Source organism: Thalassophryne amazonica, chromosome 3 (genome assembly GCF_902500255.1).
Source record: "Thalassophryne amazonica chromosome 3, fThaAma1.1, whole genome shotgun sequence".
Taxonomy (NCBI): domain Eukaryota; kingdom Metazoa; phylum Chordata; class Actinopteri; order Batrachoidiformes; family Batrachoididae; genus Thalassophryne; species Thalassophryne amazonica.
The window spans coordinates 56,497,967-56,518,728 of record NC_047105.1 but is presented as its reverse complement, the minus strand read 5'-3'; the positions used below and the strand labels follow the sequence as shown (position 1 = coordinate 56,518,728).

The 20,762-nt window shown below is 44.1% G+C and overlaps 1 protein-coding gene across 2 annotated transcripts in view; it reads right to left on the bottom strand.

Annotated features, from left to right (window-relative positions):
• The window catches only part of kcnb1 (potassium voltage-gated channel, Shab-related subfamily, member 1), an 80,680-nt gene extending 63,275 nt beyond the window's left edge, over window positions 1-17,405 (bottom strand). Inside the window, exon 1 of one of the 2 annotated variants that reach the window (XM_034166376.1) lies at window positions 17,064-17,405. The gene's annotated coding sequence lies outside the window, so the exon portion shown is untranslated. The remainder of the gene's footprint in view (window positions 1-17,063) is intronic. The other variant, XM_034166377.1, reaches the window with a different exon arrangement.
• Between the last annotated feature and the right edge of the window lie 3,357 nt (window positions 17,406-20,762).

The following is a 20,762-nucleotide window of genomic DNA, read 5'->3' as shown; positions in this document are numbered from 1 at the left end:
ATGAACAAAAGACTGAAACTGCTTTGACCTGAGTACCCCATTGTAAACAGAGGACAAAGCGTGTCTGAGACCCCCTCCCCGGTTAAGGCTGGGTTTCAACTGTTTTACAAAGAATGCTTCCTTGACACCTCTCTCAAACCATTTCTTCTCTCTGGCTAAGATTTTAAAACTTAACCTTAACCTTAACCAGCCTTAACCGGGGAGGGGGTCTCAGACACGCTTTGTCCGCTGTTTACAATGGGGTACTCAGGTCAAAGCAGTTTCAGTCTTTTGTTCATGGTAATGAGTCATTCACGTCATCAGAAGAGTTGTCAAGGGAGCCATCAGGAGAGGCTTCCATCCCATCATTAGGAGGGACAGCTGACCTGTCATTAGGAGGATGCTAACTAGAGCACAATAGGTGCTAATTAGAGCTATTGTTTAGTCACTAGCCTGTAGCAGTCAGCCTCTCGGTAGGAGGGGTCTGATTAGGTTAAAAACTCCAGCTTTTGTTGGCTTCTGTTTTATTCTTCTCTACAAGAGTCAAGACAGAAGTCAGACTACCAGAGCAAGAATTTTAGCTGAGGAAGCTTCTGCGATTTGAAGCGAAACGTGCTGACGTCAAACAACCCAGTCCAGTCGAAGATTCAAGCTTCTCTACTATGGAAACCACCTGGACAAGCTTCTCTACTATGGAAACCACCTGGACAACTGAGAGCCTACACAGAAACAGTGAAATAGGATGTGTCAGTCAGTGAACTGTTGCCAGATCAGTATCAGTTGAAGGTGGTTTTTCATAGCATAGTGCACCCCAAACTAGATGGATCTCTAACATCTCCTCAAGGTGTTCCCAGGATGCAATTAATCTAATATAGCTTGCTCACATATTGATGCAACTTCCCAGCCACACTCATACATGACTTGAACTCACCCCAAACTACCTTGATATTGTAATGTTTTAAAGTTATTCCATCAAATGCTTTCAAGTCACTTCAATCACCCAGTTCAGGCCCACAAGGTTTCTCTACAGTAAGTCTGTATTCCAGTTCACCATCATTCAGGCAAATGGAGGAATACAATTCACAATAGCTGATCCAAGCATACATCAACACATGATGGAGTTGGCTTTGATCAGATAAGTGTTGATTTAACTCTCTACAAGTCTAGTTTAAATGACAAGTCCCCCCCCCCACTTTATTTCATCCTTAACATTTTAAAACTAAAATAAATATTATTGCTGAGTTCATTCTCACTGGTTCAAATATTAACACTTCAATAGTTGTGGAACTTTATGACACTTACAATGATACTTTATGACACATAAAGTCTATATTCAACACTGTAGAGTGTACTTTAACATAGGTCATATTTTTAAAAAAAATTCTAATTGTTTTGGCATTCTTAAAGGTTTTTGGATTAGTCTGAAAGCATAACCTTCTGGTTATAGGGTGTCATCACACCATCAACGAAAAGCCACAGTATGTAACTTTTTCTCATTTTGCACTTGGCTCAAAATCACACTTTCAAAGGGTTAAATAACATTCCACAGTAGTCCATGCAACATTTATGTAATCAACTCTGAGAAACAACTGTACAAAATTTAACATTGAATGTTAAGAAAACATTAAGAGTTAAAACAACTCTGAAATATTTCACTATTTTTGACATTCCAATTTTTCCCTACGAGTCAAAAGGTTTGGACACGCCAGATTTTTTTTTCCTTATTTCTTACATTTACATTTTAAAATAAAATTGAAGTCGCAACGACTAGAAAATAAACAGTGTTCAAACAAAACCCTCATTGAAGACCTTGTGGTTTACTGTAAAAACAGGATTGTTCATATTAAAAGTTCCATTTAAATTCAGAAAAAAAGATTCATATATAATCTCAAAATAACATTCATCTACAACTGTCAAGTAATCACCAACAAGCACATTTAGAGTACAAGTTAATTCAAGCCTCACTGGGGGAAAAATGGTATAAATGATGCAATAAAATTGCAGCATTTTCAACAAGTTTATCCAAGTATCAGTTTTTTGTGAATCATTGATCACCAGAAATGAGCAGCTACATGATGGACCTGATAACATATGTTACTGTTTCATGATGTTTCCGGCTACTTACGATTATCACTTCATCTGCACTGAGATTTATTTTATGAATCATCCTGATGGAGCTCTTCAGATCGGGGACGGAGTTAGCCTATTTTTAGGGGTGCACAAGCACCCCTCAAGCACTTGCGTTACGGCCCGTTACGCTATAATTTTGGACCGTTATGATTTTCAATACAACGTCTGTAATCAACCGTTTCTGCGGCGCGACTCCAGTTTGAAGCGTGGATCGAAGCAATGCTTCGCAATCGAAGCAATGCTTCGATTCAATGGCTCGTGGCTCTTTGATTCGCTGCTCTTCAGAAGCGGTAAGTCCGCTTCTTAACCCCTCTGAAAGCCATTAAAATATCATGAGTCACTTTTGTGTGGATTAAAGTCACTAACTGGGACCCTTGTCTTGCAGTCGAGAAACGAGAATCATCCTCCGTTCCGTTGTCACAGCTTTAAACGCTGCGCGGCTTTCTACCGAGACAGAGTCCGCTCGAAATTAATAACTTCAAAACGAATCGCCGCTTTAAATAAAATGACACCTTTTACAAACGTTGCAATACAGACAATAAACTACAGTCGACCAAACCGTTTTTTCTTCCCAAAATGAGACGTCTTGCATTCTTTATAAACCTGACCTGCAGCACATCTGCAGTAGCTCAGCTCATAGGTGTTGGGAAAGTGTCGGTACACGGACCCACAACAGGGGGCGCAAAGGAACGGACAATGGAGTAGGTCAAATAACAACACTTTACTGTTGTGAATGTGCACAACAAATACAACAGATTACAACAATAGATCAGAATCAATTCACAAAGGTGTCGTGTGGGCAGGCTCGAAGATAGGAGACACCTGTCCAAAGCAGAACCGGAACCACACGATTTCCTCCGCCACCAGACCCCGGGAATACTGGAGCCGCCAAGTCCCGAACTCCCAGGTGGCTACTGCCTCCGCGTGTCGGACCTGGTACTGCTGGCGAGGAACAAAAACACAATTAAAGGTGGGCGCGTTTGCACCCAGTAATCCGCACGGCAGGAAAGCTACCTCCACCTCTCGTTGGAAAAAAAGGTCTGTTATCACTCACAAAAATCACAAAAGGTTACTGTCAAGCAGTCAGCTGAGAATATTACCTTCCAGGTAGAACGATATCTCGGCAAAGAGGTGGAGACGTCGTCCTGCTGATGTACCCCAGCTGATTGGTAACAGCTGTTGCAGGTGATGCGTGACAGCTGTCACCCTAGCTGCTCCTGTGAGGCGGCTGCGCCCTCTGGTGCCTGGAGCCCGCACTCCAGGCAGGGCGCCCTCTGGTGGTGGGCCAGCAGTACCTCCTCTTCTGGCGGCCCACACAACAGGACCCCCCCCCCTCAACGGGCGCCTCCCGGCGCCCGACCAGGCTTGTCCGGGTGGCGGCGGTAGAAATCGGCGAGGATGGCCGGGTCCAGGATGAAGCTCCTCTTCACCCAGGAGCATTCTTCGGGGCCGTACCCCTCCCAGTCCACCAAATACTGGAAGCCCCGGCCCATCCTACGGACATCCAAAAGCCGGCGTACAGTCCAAGCCGGCTCGCCATCGATGATCCGGGCAGGAGGCGGCGCCGGACCCGGAGTACAGAGGGGTGAGGAGTGATGAGGTTTAATCCAGGACACATGAAACACAGGATGGATCCGCAGTGAGGCCGGCAGCCGAAGCCTCACTGCGGCTGGACTGATGACCTTCAGGATCTTGAATAGGCCGATGTAACGGTCCTGTAACTTGGGGGAGTCCACTTGGAGGGGGATGTCCTTTGTGGATAACCACACCTCCTGCCCAGGCCGATACGCAGGGGCCGGGGTCCGCGACGGTCTGCATGGGCTTTTGCCCTCGTCCGGGCCTTTAGCAAAGCAGAACGGGCGGCACGCCACACCCGACGGCACTTCCGCAGGTGGGCCTGGACCGAGGGCACACCGACCTCTCCCTCAACCACCGGAAACAACGGGGGCTGATACCCCAGACATACCTCAAAAGGGGAGAGGCCGGTGGCTGAAGACACCTGGCTGTTATGGGCATACTCGATCCAGGCCAAATGGGTACTCCAGGCCGCCAGGTGTGCGGCAGTCACGCAGCGCAAGGCCTGCTCCACCTCCTGGTTTACCCGTTCTGCTTGCCCGTTGGTCTGAGGGTGGTACCCGGACGAGAGACTCACCGTGGCCCCCAGTTCCCGGCAGAAGCTCCTCCAGACTTGCGAGGAGAACTGGGGACCGCGATCGGAGACGATGTCTGTTGGAATCCCATGCAGCCGGACGACGTGGTGGACCAGGAGGTCCGCTGTCTCCTGGGCTGTTGGGAGCTTCGGGAGGGCTAACTACCTGTCAGGGGGCTAACTACCTGACTGTAGCCCTTAATGAACCTCCTGTAGAAATTTGCAAAGCCGAGGAACTGTTGCAGCTTCCTACGGCTAGTGGGTTGGGGCCAGTCTCTCACCGCCGCAACCTTGGCCGGATCAGGAGCAACGGAGTTGGGGGAGATGATAAACCCCAGGAAGGACAAAGATGTGCGGTGAAACTCACACTTCTCGCCCTTCACAAACAGCCGGTTCTCCAACAACCGCTGCAGGACCTGACGTACATGCCGGACATGAGTCTCAGGATCCGGAGAAAAGATGAGTATATCGTCTAGATATACGAAGACGAATCGGTGCAGGAAATCCCGCAAGACATCATTAACCAATGCTTGGAACGTCGCGGGGGCGTTTGTGAGGCCGAACGGCATGACCAGGTACTCAAAGTGACCTAACGGGGTGTTGAATGCCCTCTTCCATTCGTCTCCCTTCCGGATCCGAACCAGGTGATACGCATTTCTAAGATCCAGCTTAGTAAAGATTTTGGCTCCATGCAGGGGGGTGAACACGGAATCTAATAATGGCAACGGGTATCGGTTGCGAACCGTAATCTCATTCAGCCCCCTGTAATCAATACATGGACGAAGTCCGCCATCTTTCTTGCCCACAAAAAAGAAACCTGCCCCCATCGGGGAGGTGGAGTTCCGGATCAGCCCGGCAGCTAATGAGTCCCGGATGTAGGTCTCCATTGATTCGCGCTCAGGTCGTGAGAGGTTGTACAGCCTGCTGGACGGGAACTCAGCGCCTGGAACCAAATCAATGGCACAATCGTACGGACGGTGCGGGGGAAGGGTGAGTGCCAGATCCTTGCTGAAGACATCAGCAAGATCGTGGTACTCAACCGGCACTGCCGTCAGATTGGGAGGGACTTTGACCTCCTCCTTAGCCTGGGAACCGGGAGGAACCGAGGATCCTAAACACACCCGATGGCAGGTTTCGCTCCACTGAACCACCACCCCAGACGGCCAATCGATCCGGGGATTGTGCTTTAACATCCATGGGATGCCCAAAATCACGCGGGAGGTAGAAGAAGTCACAAAAAACTCAATCTCCTCCCGGTGGTTTCCAGACACCACCAGAGTTACTGGTTGTGTCTTGTGTGTGAGTAAAGGGAGGAGGGTGCCATCTAGTGCCCGCACCTGCAATGGCGAAGGAAGCGCCACCAGAGGGAGCCCTACCTCCTTTGCCCATCTGCTGTCTAGCAGATTCCCTTCTGACCCCGTGTCCACCAGTGCTCGGGCTTGAAGGGTTAAATCCCCGCTCAGGATTGTGACTGGGAGTCGTGTGGCAATTTGTGTGTGTCTCACTTGAATGTCTTGACCCCCCCTTAGCCCAGTCTCTAAGGGTGAGTGTTGACGTTTTGGCCGTTTGGGGCAGTCTCTCTGTGTGTGCTCTGTTGAGCTGCAGAGAAAACACTCTCCACGGATCAGCCTCCCCATTTTGGCCCTGTGCGTTTCCCTAACAACGTCACCAGGGGGAGCTGTTGCCCCACAAAGCGCTGCGGCTGTGGAGCGTGGGGAGGGCGGCCCCTTTTCGAACCCGGAAGGGAGAGGGGCGACGCGTATCCGGTCACGTCCTTCGCCTCGCTCCCGACGGCGTTCCTCTAACCGATTGTCTAATCATATAACGAGATCAATAAGCCCGTCTAAATCCCGCGGTTCGTCCTTGGCCACCAGGAGCTCCTTCAGGACCAACGACAGTCCGTTTACGAAGGCGGCACGGAGGGCAGTGTTATTCCAGCCGGACCTCGCAGCCGCGATGCGGAAGTCGACTGCATAAACAGCTGCGCTCCGGCGCCCCTGTCTCATTGACAGCAGCACGGCTGAAGCGGTCTCTCCTCTATTTGGGTGATCGAACACTGTTCTGAACTCCCTCACAAACCCATCATATATCAGAAGGAGCCGTGAATTTTGCTCCCAAAGCGCTGTAGCCCAAGCGCGTGCCTTGCCGCGAAGCAGATTAATGACATAAGCTATCTTACTAGCATCAGTCGCGTACATGACGGGACGTTGTGCGAAGACGAGCGAACACTGCATAAGAAAGTCCGCGCACGTCTCCACACAACCTCCGTACGGCTCTGGAGGGCTTATGTATGCTTCCGGGGAAGGTGGGAGGGGTCGTTGAACGACCTGTGGAACGTCACTGTTACGCACAGGGTCGACAGGAGGGAGAGCCACAGCAGCGCCCTGAGGGCGCGCTTCCACCTGCGCGACGAGAGCCTCCACCCTGCGGTTAAGGAGGACGTTCTGCTCGGTCATTAAATCCAACCGAGCCGTGAAAGCGGTGAGGATCCGCTGCAACTCACCGATCATTCCTCCTGCGGACGCCTGTGCGCCCTGTTCTTCCATTGGCCGTTCAACAGCCGGTTGACGCCCCTCGGGATCCATGACGCTGGCCAAGATATCCTGTTGGGAAAGTGTCGGTACACGGACCCACAACAGGGGGCGCAAAGGAACGGACAATGGAGTAGGTCAAATAACAACACTTTACTGTTGTGAATGTGCACAACAAATACAACAGATTACAACAATAGATCAGAATCAATTCACAAAGGTGTCGTGTGGGCAGGCTCGAAGATAGGAGACACCTGTCCAAAGCAGAACCGGAACCACACGATTTCCTCCGCCACCAGACCCCGGGAATACTGGAGCCGCCAAGTCCCGAACTCCCAGGTGGCTACTGCCTCCGCGTGTCGGACCTGGTACTGCTGGCGAGGAACAAAAACACAATTAAAGGTGGGCGCGTTTGCACCCAGTAATCCGCACGGCAGGAAAGCTACCTCCACCTCTCGTTGGAAAAAAAGGTCTCTTATCACTCACAAAAATCACAAAAGGTTACTGTCAAGCAGTCAGCTGAGAATATTACCTTCCAGGTAGAACGATATCTCGGCAAAGAGGTGGAGACGTCGTCCTGCTGATGTACCCCTGCTGATTGGTAACAGCTGTTGCAGGTGATGCGTGACAGCTGTCACCATAGCTGCTCCTGTGAGGCGGCTGCGCCCTCTGGTGCCTGGAGCCCGCACTCCAGGCAGGGCGCCCTCTGGTGGTGGGCCAGCAGTACCTCCTCTTCTGGCGGCCCACACAACAATAGGTATGGAAATACATTCATGCCAATAATAATGTCTGAAAGGAAATGCTTTTGACAAAAACTAACAGATTTTATTTCTGTTTATGTCCAGAGATCAAGGATCCACCATGTAGAGTTTATTATGTCCAGAGTTTAAGGATCCAGTAACCAATTTTATATTTATTTATTTACTTTAAGACTCAATAAAATGTTGTTCAATTTCAACTTAATCAGCTTATAAAGCGCCAAATTACAACAAAAGCCGTCTCAAGGTGCCTCACACAGAACAGTTCAACATAAAAAAAATTAAAATAAATAAATAAAAATAAAAAAATTCAAATACCTAATTAAAAACAGAAGTAAAAGAATAAAACATAACAAAATAAAAACTACTCATAAGAAAGAGAATAAAATATGTTTTAAGTCTTGACTTAAAAATGTCCACGGACTCCGACTGCCTCACTGAGGTCCATGTCCTGGCTAACCCAGAATGAGATTGCCCACTCAACAAATTTCCCCAGCCTTCTGGACATGATGAAGGGACTTGGGCTGTCGTACCTGGCTTTTCCCCTTTGGGTAACCCTAGAATGGCCAATTTTTACCTTGAATTTTCAAAAGCTTCCCCCCTTCCGCACTATCAACCCCCCCCCGTCACTTCGCTCCCTCAACATTACCACTACGCTAAAATTTTATCCTAGCTACAACCCTGTATATATATATATATATGCTTCTATACTACTATTTTTTTAAACAACCTATTTCAAGCATTATGCCAAAATATGTATTACAAGAACACACAGTAACTTGATCATCTCCCCTTCTTGGGCAAATGGTTCAATCCACGAAGCGCGCCTACATTCGTCTCTCTGCTCTGGCATGTGTTTGTGTCACGTGGTGCTGCTGCGGGTGGCGCTCATTTAGCAGAGGCGCTGTCCTGTGAGCGCCTCGCCCAGTTGCGCTGTCAAGTGATTGCCAGGCAACTGTCACATTTGCGAGGTATTTATTCACAGTTTATGACTCTGAATGTGAAGAGTAAGTGCAACTTTCTGAAAAGTGCTTATTTTACTCACCTGGCTACCTATCGCTAAACACAATATATTGTTCTGCAAATTAGTGTGTGCTGTGTGTGGTCAAATGTAAGATTGATTCAGTGTTGTCTTTTTTTTTCCAGCTAAATCCTCTTGTCAGCTACTAAATGGTGCTCGCCCTTCAATCTGTGTAGCTTCAATTAACAAATCCCTCTCCTACATCAAATACCATGTACACAGATCTGACCTTAAATGCTTAGTTAAGGTCCTTAACTAAATATTTCAGAATTAAGACACTAAACTTTACCACAAAGTTTAATGCACAGCATGATAATAAGTGAATAATTTCAATTCCTGCTAAAAAGGCATAAATCATAAAACTCATTTTGTATTTTTATTTGTTGGCAGTAAGTGGCAAACCAAGCCTGCAGTGCAGTGATGGATATCAGAGCATTTTTTTCAAAAGCAAAAAAAGCTTCAGGTGAGGTTTGTGCACTCTATAGACCTTACGTGATAGTAGATATGGACGCTGAGAATAGCAAAGGATGGAAAGTGAAGCTAAGGGTAAATTGAATATGTGTATCAGACTGTGGGGGTGTCTTACTTGTGTTACTGGTGTTTTGGTATGAATTCTGACTTTTAAGTCACACATTTTAATTTTTCTTATTTTTAAGGACTTCATTAGATCTTGTCTGTCCTTTCTATGCTTTGCTGTTAATTCAATAAATAATTCATTTTCATATATTTCTTATCCTGAACCCATTTATGTGCAGTATACCATCTGTGTTCTCCATCCAGCCTTATAGTGGAGTGCTGCTGTCGCTGTGCTAAACCAGGTCCTCCTGCACACGGCACTAAACCTCACTGATCAAATTCTACAGCTAGCCAGGCCCCTGTAGTCGGTGCGGACCAAGGTAGCTTAGCCGCCGTTAGTTACCCCCTGGCAGATCCCGAGCAGCCGGGAAAGCAGGCTGACTGGGTGACTGTGAGGAGGAAGCGTAGCCCTAAACAGAAGCCCCGTGTACACCGCCAACCCGTTCACATCTCTAACCGTTTTTCCCCACTCAACGACACACCCGCCGAGGATCAAACTCTGGTTATTGGCGACTCTGTTTTGCGAAATGTGAAGTTAGTAACACCAGCAACCATAGTCAATTGTCTTCCGGGGGCCAGAGCAGGGGACATTGAAGGAAATTTGAAACTGCTGGCTAAGGCTAAGCGTAAATTTGGTAAGATTGTAATTCACGTCGGCAGTAATGACACCCGGTTACGCCAATCGGAGGTCACTAAAATTAACATTAAATCGGTGTGTAACTTTGCAAAAACAATGTCGGACTCTGTAGTTTTCTCTGGGCCCCTCCCCAATCAGACCGGGAGTGACATGTTTAGCCGCATGTTCTCCTTGAATTGCTGGCTGTCTGAGTGGTGTCCAAAAAATGAGGTGGGCTTCATAGATAATTGGCAAAGCTTCTGGGGAAAACCTGCTCTTGTTAGGAGAGACGGCATCCATCCCACTTTGGATGGAGCAGCTCTCATTTCTAGAAATCTGGCCAATTTTCTTAAATCCTCCAAACCGTGACTATCCAGGGTTGGGACCAGGAAGCAGAGTTGTAGTCTTACACACCTCTCTGCAGCTTCTCTCCCCCTGCCATCCCCTCATTACCCCATCCCCGTAGAGACGGTGCCTGCTCCCAGACTACCAATAACCAGCAAAAATCTATTTAAGCATAAAAATTCAAAAAGAAAAAATAATATAGCACCTTCAACTGCACCACAGACTAAAACAGTTAAATGTGGTCTATTAAACATTAGGTCTCTCTCTTCTAAGTCCCTGTTGGTAAATGATATAATAATTGATCAACATATTGATTTATTCTGCCTTACAGAAACCTGGTTACAGCAGGATGAATATGTTAGTTTAAATGAGTCAACACCCCCGAGTCACACTAACTGTCAGAATGCTCGTAGCACGGGCCGGGGCGGAGGATTAGCAGCAATCTTCCATTCCAGCTTATTAATTAATCAAAAACCCAGACAGAGCTTTAATTCATTTGAAAGCTTGACTCTTAGTCTTGTCCATCCAAATTGGAAGTCCCAAAAACCAGTTTTATTTGTTATTATCTATCGTCCACCTGGTCGTTACTGTGAGTTTCTCTGTGAATTTTCAGACCTTTTGTCTGACTTAGTGCTTAGCTCAGATAAGATAATTATAGTGGGCGATTTTAACATCCACACAGATGCTGAGAATGACAGCCTCAACACTGCATTTAATTTATTATTAGACTCTATTGGCTTTGCTCAAAAAGTAAATGAGTCCACCCACCACTTTAATCATATCTTAGATCTTGTTCTGACTTATGGTATGGAAATAGAAGACTTAACAGTATTCCCTGAAAACTCCCTTCTGTCTGATCATTTCTTAATAACATTTACATTTACTCTGATGGACTACCCAGCAGTGGGGAATAAGTTTCATTACACTAGAAGTCTTTCAGAAAGCGCTGTAACTAGGTTTAAGGATATGATTCCTTCTTTATGTTCTCTAATGCCATATACCAACACAGTGCAGAGTAGCTACCTAAACTCTGTAAGTGAGATAGAGTATCTCGTCAATAGTTTTACATCCTCATTGAAGACAACTTTGGATGCTGTAGCTCCTCTAAAAAAGAGAGCTTTAAATCAGAAGTGCCTGACTCCGTGGTATAACTCACAAACTCGTAGCTTAAAGCAGATAACCCGTAAGTTGGAGAGGAAATGGCATCTCACTAATTTAGAAGATCTTCACTTAGCCTGGAAAAAGAGTCTGTTGCTCTATAAAAAAGCCCTCCGTAAAGCTAGGACATCTTTCTACTCATCACTAATTGAAGAAAATAAGAACAACCCCAGGTTTCTTTTCAGCACTGTAGCCAGGCTGACAAAGAGTCAGAGCTCTATTGAGCTGAGTATTCCATTAACTTTAACTAGTAATGACTTCATGACTTTCTTTGCTAACAAAATTTTAACTATTAGAGAAAAAATTACTCATAACCATACCAAAGACGTATCGTTATCTTTGGCTGCTTTCAGTGATGCCTGTATTTGGTTAGACTCTTTCTCTCCGATTGTTCTGTCTGAGTTATTTTCATTAGTTACTTCATCCAAACCATCAACATGTTTATTAGACCCCATTCCTACCAGGCTGCTCAAGGAAGCCCTACCATTATTTAATGCTTCGATCTTAAATATGATCAATCTATCTTTGTTAGTTGGCTATGTACCACAGGCTTTTAAGGTGGCAGTAATTAAACCATTACTTAAAAAAGCCATCACTTGACCCAGCTATCTTAGCTAATTATAGGCCAATCTCCAACCTTCCTTTTCTCTCAAAAATTCTTGAAAGGGTAGTTGTAAAACAGCTAACTGATCATCTGCAGAGGAATGGTCTATTTGAAGAGTTTCAGTCAGGTTTTAGAATTCATCATAGTACAGAAACAGCATTAGTGAAGGTTACAAATGATCTTCTTATGGCCTCGGACAGTGGACTCATCTCTGTGCTTGTTCTGTTAGACCTCAGTGCTGCTTTTGATACTGTTGACCATAAAATTTTATTACAGAGATTAGAGCATGCCATAGGTATTAAAGGCACTGCGCTGCGGTGGTTTGAATCATATTTGTCTAATAGATTACAATTTGTTCATGTAAATGGGGAATCTTCTTCACAGACTAAAGTTAATTATGGAGTTCCACAAGGTTCTGTGCTAGGACCAATTTTATTCACTTTATACATGCTTCCCTTAGGCAGTATTATTAGACGGTATTGCTTAAATTTTCATTGTTACGCAGATGATACCCAGCTTTATCTATCCATGAAGCCAGAGGACACACACCAATTAGCTAAACTGCAGGATTGTCTTACAGACATAAAGACATGGATGACCTCTAAATTCCTGCTTTTAAACTCAGATAAAACTGAAGTTATTGTACTTGGCCCCACAAATCTTAGAAACATGGTGTCTAACCAGATCCTTACTGTGGATGGCATTACCCTGACCTCTAGTAATACTGTGAGAAATCTTGGAGTCATTTTTGATCAGGATATGTCATTCAAAGCCCATATTAAACAAATATGTAGGACTGCTTTTTTGCATTTATGCAATATCTCTAAAATTAGAAAGGTGTTGTCTCAGAGTGATGCTGAAAAACTAATTCATGCATTTATTTCCTCTAGGCTGGACTGTTGTAATTCATTATTATCAGGTTGTCCTAAAAGTTCCCTGAAAAGCCTTCAGTTAATTCAAAATGCTGCAGCTAGAGTACTAACGGGGACTAGAAGGAGAGAGCATATCTCACCCATATTGGCCTCTCTTCATTGGCTTCCTGTTAATTCTAGAATAGAATTTAAAATTCTTCTTCTTACTTATAAGGTTTTGAATAATCAGGTCCCATCTTATCTTAGGGACCTCGTAGTACCATATCACCCCAATAGAGCGCTTCGCTCTCAGACTGCAGGCTTACTTGTAGTTCCTAGGGTTTGTAATAGTAGAATGGGAGGCAGAGCCTTCAGCTTTCAGGCTCCTCTCCTGTGGAACCAGCTCCCAATTCAGATCAGGGAGACAGACACCCTCTCTACTTTTAAGATTAGGCTTAAAACTTTCCTTTTTGCTAAAGCTTATAGTTAGGGCTGGATCAGGTGACCCTGAACCATCCCTTAGTTATGCTGCTATAGACGTAGACTGCTGGGGGGTTCCCATGATGCACTGTTTCTTTCTCTTTTTGCTCTGTATGCACCACTCTGCATTTAATCATTAGTGATCGATCTCTGCTCCCCTCCACAGCATGTCTTTTTCCTGGTTCTCTCCCTCAGCCCCAACCAGTCCCAGCAGAAGACTGCCCCTCCCTGAGCCTGGTTCTGCTGGAGGTTTCTTCCTGTTAAAAGGGAGTTTTTCCTTCCCACTGTAGCCAAGTGCTTGCTCACAGGGGGTCGTTTTGACCGTTGGGGTTTTACATAATTATTGTATGGCCTTGCCTTACAATATAAAGCGCCTTGGGGCAACTGTTTGTTGTGATTTGGCGCTATATAAAAAAAATTGATTGATTGATCATAACAACTGCAACTACTGTATTTTTATGACTTACAATGTGGATGTACGTGCTGCCAGAAAAACCAAGACATCAATCAGTTTGTAGAATAAATAAATGAATAGCCAAAACTAAAACACAATCTAAGTAATGCCTAAAACTGTCTAAATGTAATTGAAAAGTGATACCAGGGTGAGTGTTCTATGACATAATAATCTGTTAAGATGAAATAAAAAATCTTCAATAACTATAGGCTCATAAGACTAATTATACAAATTTTTCCCTACGAGTCAAAAGGTTTGGACACGCCAGATTTTTTTTTCATTATTTCTTACATTTACATTTTAAAATAAAATTGAAGTTGCAACAACTAGAAAATAAACAGTGTTCAAACAAAACCCTCATTGAAGACCTTGTGGTTTACTGTAAAAACAGGATTGTTCATATTAAAAGTTCCATTTAAATTCAGAAAAAAAAGATTCATATATAATCTCAAAATAACATATTCATCTACAACTGTCAACTGTCAAGTAATCACCAACAAGCACATTTAGAGTACAAGTTAATTCAAGCCTCACTGGGGGAAAAATGGTATAAATGATGCAATAAAATTGCAGCATTTTCAACAAGTTTATCCAAGTATCAGTTTTTTGTGAATCATTGATCGGGGATGGAGTTAGCCTATTTTTAGCACTTGCGTTACGGCTCGTTACGCTATAATTTTGGACCGTTATGATTTTCAATACAACGTCTGTAATCAACCGTTTCTGCAGCGCGACTCCAGTTTGAAGCGTGGATCGAAGCAATGCTTCGCAATCGAAGCAATGCTTCGATTCAATGGCTCGTGGCTCTTTGATTCGCTGCTCTTCAGAAGCGGTAAGTCCGCTTCTTAACCCCTCTGAAAGCCATTAAAATATCATGAGTCACTTTTGTGTGGATTAAAGTCACTAACTGGGACTCTTGTCTTGCAGTCGAGAAACGAGAATCATCCTCCGTTCCGTTGTCACAGCTTTAAACGCTGCGCGGCTCTCTACCGAGACAGAGTCCGCTCGAAATTAATAACTTCAAAACGAATCGCCGCTTTAAATAAAATTACACATTTTACAAACGTTGCAATACAGACAATAAACTACAGTCGACCAAAACGTTTTTTCTTCCCAAAATGAGACGTCTTGCATTCTTTATAAACCTGACCTGCAGCACATCTGCAAGAGCTGCAGCTCATAGGTATGGAAATACATTAATGCCAGTAATAATGTCTGAAAGGAAATGCTTTTGACAAAAACTAACAGATTTTATTTCTGTTTATGTCCAGAGATCAAGGATCCACCATGTAGAGTTTATTATGTCCAGAGTTTAAGGATCCAGTAACCAATTTCATATTTATTTACTTTAAGACTCAATAAAATGTTGTTCAATTTCAACTTAATCAGCTTATAAAGCGCCAAATTACAACAAAAGCCGTCTCAAGGTGCCTCACACAGAACAGTTCAACATAAAAAATTAAAATAAATTTAAAAAAAAAAATTCAAATACCTAATTAAAAACAGAAGTAAAAGAATAAAACATAACAAAATAAAAACTACTCATAAGAAAGAGAATAAAATATGTTTTAAGTCTTGACTTAAAAATGTCCACGGACTCCGACTGCCTCACTGAGGGCCATGTCCTGGCTAACCCAGAATGAGATTGCCCACTCAACAAACTTCCCCAGCCTTCTGGACATGATGAAGGGACTTGGGCTGTCGTACCTGGCTTTTCCCCTTTGGGTAACCCTAGAATGGCCAATTTTTACCTTGAATTTTCAAAAGCTTCCCCCCTTCCGCACTATCAACACCCCCCCCCCCCCCCACGTCACTTCGCTCCCTCAACATTACCACTACGCTAAAATTTTATCCAAGCTAGAACCCTGTATATACGAGGTCTGTCAATAAAGTATAGGTCCTTTTTATTTTGTTCAAAAACTATATGGATTTCATTCATATGTTTTTACGTCAGACATGCTTGAACCCTCATGCGCATGCGTGAGTTTTTCCACGCCTATCGGTGACGTCATTCGCCTGTGAGCACTCCTTGTGGGAGGAGTCGTCCATCCCCTCGTTGGAATTCCTTTGTCTGAGAAGTTGTTGAGAGACTGGCGCTTTGTTTGATCAAAATTTTTTCTAAACCTGTGAGACATATCGAAGTGGACACGGTTCGAAAAATTAAGCTGGTTTTCTGTGAAAATTTTAACGGCTGATGAGAGATTTTGAGGTGATACTGTCGCTTTAAGGACTTCCCACGGAGCGAGACGTTGCGCAGCGCTCTCAGGCGCCGTCGTCAGCCTGTTTCAAGCCGAAAACCTCCACATTTCAGGCTCTATTGATCCAGGACGTCGTGAGAGAACAGAGAAGTTTCAGAAGAAGTCGGTTTCAGCATTTTATCCGGATATTCCACTGTTAAAGGAGATTTTTTTTAATGAAAGACGTGCGGACGCATTGCAGCGTCGGTTCGCAGCCGCTGCGACGCTCTGCCACAGGAAAAACACCTCTGTTGGAAGCCTTAAGGACAAGTTGGAACATGTCCAGCTGTTAAACAATTTCTCATATACTCACTCCATTGAAAGCCATCAAAAGCCGCCTGGATTTTACAAATGGTTATCAACACGGAGGTGTTTTTCCTGTGCCGCCCAAATGTGCTAAGCACCCCTAAAACTGGAAGTCTAAAATCGCCTCTGCTTCAGATGAATCACAATGAACACCTTGTCTGCACAATCATACATTTCTAATTAGGGGCTTAAAAATGGAACTCTTACATAGTTAGTCATTCCACACATCCTGTTCTAAAAGGACCCCACTGAGCATCAGATATTTCAGACTTATAGGATTATGATGTGCTGTGTGTTTATGGTCTCCATCCCAACATCTTGGCTGTTTGTTGCTCCGCCGCCCATGCGGTGTTGTGGGTGGAGCGCTGTCCACTCTGATGGTGCTGAAACTACAGGAAATGCTGAAGGGGACACGTTTCACTGACAAAAAAAAAACAAAAAAACAAACAAACAAACAAAAACTTCACGAGTCGTTAAATGGTGCAAACTCAGGCATGCACATGTGCCCTACTGTCACACAAACTTTAGGCCTTTAGGCCATTCTGTTCATTTCGGACGTGCGTTAAGAAATAAACACTCATGTTGAGCCTCCATCCTGGTATTTTGATAAAAAAAAAAGGCGGCATTTGGCACGATAAACGTGCGTTTTTCCTCCTCGCGCTGTGATGTGCGGCCACATTAAGAAGGAAGAGAAGATGAGTGTGATGCGTAATCGACGGAAACTGCGCGTTATTGGGAGCGCAGACGCTTCGCGTGTCTCGTGTTTATCATAGACAAACCTCTGGTGCAGTTTTAACGCAGAGTATGCGGCGGATAATGTGTTGCAACACAATTCAAAATCCAAGCACTGAAAGATTAAAAACGATACCGTGTGGAGTTGGTGTCATCCTGCTGCGCAGAGGACGCACGTATCGACAATCGATCCGCTGCAGAAACCGAAGCGTTCAAAAAGAAGCAGGCGCCGTTATTGGTTTGTTATTGGCAGGGTCTCACCCAATCCACCTCCTCCTCCTCTGCCTGGCATGGCACAGATCTTCAGCACATCTCCTGTCGCCTCCTCCTCCTCCTTCACCAACCACCTCCTGCTCCTCCTCGCCGCTGCTCCTCCTGTCCGCATTCCGTCCAGCTCCGCACCGACGGAGATCAACAAGTACGACTTCACTGCTCCCGGTCAGCTGTGTGAGGAGGCGCCCACCCGGCGTCTCTCAGCATGTGGGCCCACGGCTGCTTGTTTCCACGTCTCATTAACTCTTCGTGTGCCGAGCCCGAGTGCGCGCCGCGCTGCTCCATCAGACGTCAGACTGCAATTAAAGGAAGCCGTAATAAAGATAAACGTGCGTAAAGACGAGCAGAAAATCAATGTGGTCGAGAATCAGTCCCTACTCACCAGACAAGAGTCCAAGTGTTTTAGCTGCTCAATCATAAAACAAAAAAAAAAACATTTCCTCAAAGGTTTTTCCTCAAGACAGTGTACTGTACAAGCATTTCTGTACACTTCAGGGGCCAGAAACTCCACCCAAAGTGGGTGGCCTTTCTAAACGTAGCACTTCTTACACCAATAAAAACAGTTATTAATGACATATCATACAAATGCAAATTAGTTAATTTCTTGGAAATCCCCCATCCAGTGAGTTCACTCTTGGTCAGGATGCAGGTGTTAAAAAATCTTCTTCATAGAAAATTACCAGGCGAGTGAGTTCATCTCTGGGTCAGCAGGCCCTGAGCCATGAAAATTTACTCCTCTTGTACACACACATTTTTAATGCAATATTCATTTTCTTCACAGATTGTTTCACTCAGATTATACCTTTAACTCCAAATTATGGCCTCATAGATTCCTCTGAAAGAAAACATACATTTTGCACTAAGTATATTTTCTTTTAAACATCTGTTCACTGTCTTTAGAAATACACAAGAAACCCCTTTTCTGGCATTACATGTTATCATGATATCAAGTTGTGAGGGTTGTTTTTTTTTTTTTTTTTGCACTCTCTCTCCTGACACTTTGACCTCTTCCTTTGGCTATGCCGTATGATTTCCTTCCCATAATGTTCATACTTGCACCAGATTTTAGACACAGTCGACTCAATATTCAACATCTTGTGCTACTTTCCGTTTGGGGGAGTTTGTCTTGTTTTTCTTGTTGGAGCCATATTTTCTGAGCCCAACAGCTCATCAGTATCTCTAATCACTCTCTTTAGGCTGCAATCTGAGTTTAATTTTTTAGACTTGTTCAGGTATTTGCTGTAGCAATGCAAACTGCAAAGTAAATCAATATTTTCATTTACCTCTACTTGATCTAGAAAACAATATGCAATTAATGAAACTAATTAAATGTATTTAGTATATATAATATAAATGATTCTCTTTGTGCACTATAGTTATATTAAAAATAGACTTCTGGACTCTCAGAAACACAAACGTTTGGTCCAGTATGATGGGATCCATATGATTTTGATGTGTGTAAGTTTGTACATCAATAAAGTTTATTTGTAGGGTTTTTCACAGACACAAGGTCTCAAAGTGGTTGACAGTATCAATTAATAAAAAGGTAAAAACATAATATTAACACATAAAACCAAGCACACTGTATGTAAAAATAGTTAAACATAAGACCATAAAACCATAACAGCAAAAATTCTTTCATTCATTTTATGCCGCTTATCCCAGTCTGTGTCATGGTCTAAGCAGCTCAGCGCCCACTTCCCCAGCCTCAGCCATATCCTCTAATTGAACCTGGGGCATCTCAAGATGTTCTTAAATCAGATTGGAGATACGAGGGCTGTCAATAAAGTAAGGGTCCTTTTTATTTTTTTCAAAAACTATATGGATTTCATTCATATGTTTTTACGTCAGACATGCTTGAACCCTCGTGCGCATGCGTGAGTTTTTCCACGCCTGTCGGTGACGTCATTCGCCTGTGAGCACTCCTTGTGGGAGGAGTCGTCCAGCCCCTCGTCGGAATTCCTTTGTCTGAGAAGTTGCTGAGAGACTGGCGCGTTGTTTGATCAAAGTTTTTTCTAAACTTGTGAGACACATCGAAGTGGACACGGTTCGAAAAATTAAGCTGGTTTTCAGTGAACATTTTAACGGCTGATGAGAGATTTTGAGGTGATTCTGTCCCTTTAAGGACTTCCCACGGTGCGAGACGTCGCTCAGCGCTCTCAGCCGCCGTCGTCAGCCTGTTCAAGCTGAAAACCTTCACATTTCAGGCTCTATTGATCCAGGACGTCGTGAGAGAACAGAGAAGTTTCAGAAGAAGTCGGTTTCAGCATTTTATCCGGATATTCCACTGTTAAAGGAGATTTTTTTAATGAAAGACGTGCGGACGGATCCGCGCGTCGGGACGCAGCCGACGCGGTGCGGCGGCACAGGAAAAACACCTCCGTGTTGATAATCATTTGTAAAATCCAGGCGGCTTTTGATGGCTTTCAGTGGAGTGAGTATATGAGAAATTGTTTAACAGGCAGGACATGTTCCAACTTGTCCTTAAGGCTTTCAACAGAGGTGTTTTTCCTGTTGTTAAAATTGAACAATCTGCATGTGCTACTGATTTAAGGAGCTTTAATTTAAGGAGTTTAATGGAAATATTCCATGAACTATTTAGAAATTACAGTTATTCATATACACAGTGCCCCCATTTTCAGAACCCATAAGTAATTGGGAAATAAAACTAAATATTAGTGTTATGTTTCATACAAATCACCACTTCTACACCCAGTTTTCTTCAGACAACTCAGAGATGGATAGGGAGGTGATGGTCTAATGGCTAAGGTGTTGGGCTTGAGTCCAGAAGATCATGGGTTCAAATCCCCACCTGACTGGAAAATCATTAAGGGCCCTTGGGCAAGGCCTTTAATCCCCTATTGCTCCCGGTGTGTAGTGAGTGCCTTGTATGGCAGCACCCTGACATCGGGGTGAATGTGAGGCATAATTGTAAAGCGCTTTGAGCGTCTGATTCAGATGGAAAAGTGCTATATAAATGCAGTTCCCTTTATCATCATCAATCATTAAGACATAGAAACAATACAACACTGTATGATAACACTTCCGCGGTTGTAACTGAAGAACCTTTACAGTTTTACAACTTCACTGGGGAGTGGAACAGAGAAGGCTTTTAATACAAGAAAACAGAGCAAATCTAGGCATGAAGCTCCCGTGTACCTTCTGGCTGAAATTTCACACAGTGATTTTAAGAAAATCCATTTTATACCATTCTGCCTTCAGATGACACTTTTATCTACTGCACTGATAAAAAAAATATGTTGCATTTTCACCTGATTCTTCCTAATGATGTACATAACTGTGCAACATGAACAATATCCACAAATATTCAAGGACACTGTCATAGAGATGATACTTTACAAATCTTACAGAAAGCTGTACGATCATTCCCCAAAGTTTCAGTTATCTTGGTCGCTTTGCATAAAAGTCATGTTCTTTCCAAGTGATGCTCCATATAGTATGATTTGTTGGTGAAATAGGCTTCCAGGCAAAATGTCATTTCCTTGGTTGACCAAGACATGTTTGGAAAGAAGATTGAAACAATAGTCTTCCCCAACATGTC